This window comes from Labrus bergylta, chromosome 2 (assembly GCF_963930695.1).
Source record: "Labrus bergylta chromosome 2, fLabBer1.1, whole genome shotgun sequence".
Classification (NCBI taxonomy): domain Eukaryota; kingdom Metazoa; phylum Chordata; class Actinopteri; order Labriformes; family Labridae; genus Labrus; species Labrus bergylta.
The window spans coordinates 28,391,506-28,395,135 of record NC_089196.1 but is presented as its reverse complement, the minus strand read 5'-3'; positions in this window follow the sequence as shown (position 1 = coordinate 28,395,135).

Genomic DNA, 3,630 nt, shown 5'->3' with positions numbered 1-3,630 from the left:
TTCCTCAGTCTGCTACAGTTTTAATGGTGTGATGCCTTTTTTTGAGATGGTAGGGGGGACAAACAGACTGGGTCAGGGGCAAGTGGTGGCCAGCATACAGCATCCAGGTCCAGAAGCACAGCTCCTATAATCCTCTGTGCTATTTTTACAATCTAGGCCAAGTCCTCTCTGTTTTTTTTTTTGCTGGCTTTTTAAAGTTTCCTCCCAATAATTTCCTACAGAATGAATCATGATTTCATAAAGCTAACTAAATCCAAAATTATCTCTTTTGTTTTGGTGGTGTTCAGAACAAGGTTATTATTTTATTAACGCCAATCTACTCATTAAATTCAGTCATTGGATTACTCTTAACGAACGAGTTCTCTTTGTAGGACACTGATTGGTTTTTCAGCCTGTCAATCATAAATCCTGTTATTCTATTGGTTCGAAACACAAACGGACTCAATCTAAGGCTGGATCAGAACAACTCTACGGCTAGAGACAATAATACAATATTGACTTAATTTTATCTTTATTGTTAGAAAGATTTCAATGATCTCACTGAAAAACTAGTTTATTTGCCCTTTGTTTTAAACATATTTATTTTATGTTCAACTGAAAGTGGCGCCAATTTCGTCCAGTCTGTTTCCGGTAATGGCGGACCAAAGTAACGGTCAGCAGGAAAAACGAGATTAGCGGTTTCAGAGCTGTTAAAGGTAAGAAGCTGAAATAAGAAGTCGGATTATTAGTTATGAAAGGTTTTCCATTTAGCACACTTGTAGTAAATCCATCAAACTGTTCTCCTATAGCTTGTTTTTGAGTTGTTTTCATGCTAAAAAAGGTATGAAACAGTACAAAGTGTTACACAGTGCTACTAAAGCTACGTCTGTATGCTAACATGCTAATGCTAATGGTAAATGGACTTGAGTTTGTAGAGCGCTTTTCTAGTCTTCTGACCACTCAAAGCACTTTTACACCGCATGTCACACTTACACATTCACATAGTGATGGCAGAGGTTGCTATGGGGATCGAACCCTACCAGCTGAGCCTCAGCCGCCCCAAAAGGTCTCTGAGCCATTCGTTAAACTGTTTTAAATGCTGGACACACCACCAGTTTATTCTTCGAAAATGTAATCAGTAAGCATGAGAAATCTTGGATATGATACTCCCTAAGTTTTATCATCTTGTTTTTGTTTAGCATTTTAAAATAGGGTAGACTATACATTTGATTCACATGATTTGTCTACATATCAAATGAATGTTGCAAGCATGATGTATTGTCAGGGGTACAAACTTGTCATCTTTCGGTGAAATTTGCCGTTTTGGATCCCAAATATGTCATTTGTGTGATTCATATAGATTTGCAATAAAAACATTTGGAGGAGGGGGGGGGGGTCGGCAAGCACGGCCCCTGCAAACGTCGAGACTTTTCATACTGACTGCAGTCAACACGGCCTGAAGAAAGTACTTCCGGGCCCTGCAGCCAATCATTGCAACGCTGTCGGCGCGAACCCGTCCGCGTTGTTACAAAATCTTGGAGGTGATTTTTAACAAAAAATCGCTCAGGGGCGCTCAGATCCTCCGCGGACCCTCCTCTCGATATGCAATATCGCTGTGCCGACCGCAAGAAGCATGAAACCTGATTCAATGAGTCGCAATGCAGCACATGGCTAATTTACATAACGTTATTTTCCCGTGATAACACTGTGGAAAGATTCGAAGTCTGGCTAGCAATCCAGCCTTTCTGTTAAACATCCTGTCTGATCATATTTACTGTTTGGTAGCCATAGGTAAAGATGTTGAGAGAAATGCGTGCCAGCTGAAGGTAACTTCATACAGCTTTCTGGTTCATTATTATCTCAGGCAACATTAAAGTGACAGCTGGTCAACACGTAATGAGGACAGAGGGAATATAAACTTAATGAGAATCAGCAGGAGCAAAACATCAGGTTAATATATTGATAATGTTACATATTTTATGATAGAAGAGAAAATATTGTCATACTTGATGACTGTATTATGATGCTCTCTCAGACTCTTGCTCTGAGAGCTACTTGCATAGTGACTGCAAGGGGACACATCACCCCTTAGTGGAACATTGTAAGCCCTGTTCTGCAAATTCATCCCATTTATAAAAAGGGACTGAAGGTTGGGAGCAACAGAACATAGATATCGACAAGCAATTGTGTTTTTCTTATTGTTTGCACTGCTTATTTAGTAGGTTTGAATGCTAAAATCGTCTGTAAATTCACATTTTAAAGCTGATATTTTAATAAAGTCTTCCCGGGGGAGCATGCCCCTGGACCCCCCTAGGAAGTTTGGATCCATGTCATCTTTTTCATCCCTGATGAGTTTGCACCCCTGATTGTTTTGGTTTGGTTAAAACTGTTCAAAACTGGGACATATTAGTGTTTTCTAGATGTATGTGTAGACATCAGGATGGGGTCACCATATGCTGAATATAACATAAGGAATAGCTAATATTAATGGTTATTCCATTAGTTTTGCAGGTTATTAAAGCTTGAACAAAATATCCTACTGACAAACGTGAATTTCATGGTAGGGCCTGATATAAATCCATTGGATCTCCAGTCATTTAAATTCATCCTCTGAGAAATATGAATCTTTGTTCAACATGTTTTGGCAAGTTATGCAGTAGTTGTAAAAAAATATTAAACAAGCTACAGGATGGCCAATGTTGCAGTAAACTGTTGATATAAAAACTGGGTGTAGCCTATGGTCTAAAAATGAAATACCTTAAATCTGCATTTAATGGCCCGCAGCGGCAACTTTACTTCCTGCAAAAAAACTGGTCTATAAATAGTTGAACCTACTTAACTTGATCTATTGCCACAGTCAATGTTTTACTTGACTTACTTACTCGTTTTAGTCTCAATCACTACTTTTAAGACTTGTGAAATACTGCATGATGTTTAGATTGTAAATGATGGTTCTTTTTAAAGTCAAATAAATTATAAATACAGGGTATCCAAAGGGCGTGGTTGCCTTGGTGTTTAAATGTTGCCCTATCAACGGCTGATAACAGTTGTGATGTTTTGCTTTCAATCTGAATGTAGTAGAGGCGTAAGGGAGGGACAAAGTGATCCCCCCTCTATACCTTCTTTGGAGGTGGTAACAGAACAGAGGTGTTTCAGGGGCGAGACGGGATAAACTGACCCAGAGGGGTGGGGGGCATAGCGCTGTGTGTTTGTGCATGTCTGACCCACTGTATGGAGCTTCCGCTGTGCCGTGCTTCTGCAATGAGAATTCACATACCGGGACAAAGATATTACTCCATCGTGAAATAAACATGTATCCATAAAGATGTAATGATGGCTGAGCTTAGTTGCAACGCTTTTGCAGAAACACAGTCAGAAAAGGGAACTATTTAGAGTAAGGTGTTAGCTGATAACTCATTTACTAGTTGTCCTCTACAGCTCTACATCTTTTTTTTTTTTATCAAACTATGGTTATATCTGCATCCAAAAAACAAAACATGGAGCTGCTAAATCACTAAACTCAAGACTTAAACAATACGTCCACAACCCTGGCCACAGCCACAATTTCTATGGAAATAGTCCTGGTATAATTTATCTTATTTCAAACACCATATAACATTTGTAGGCATCAACAAAAACTTTACCAAATAG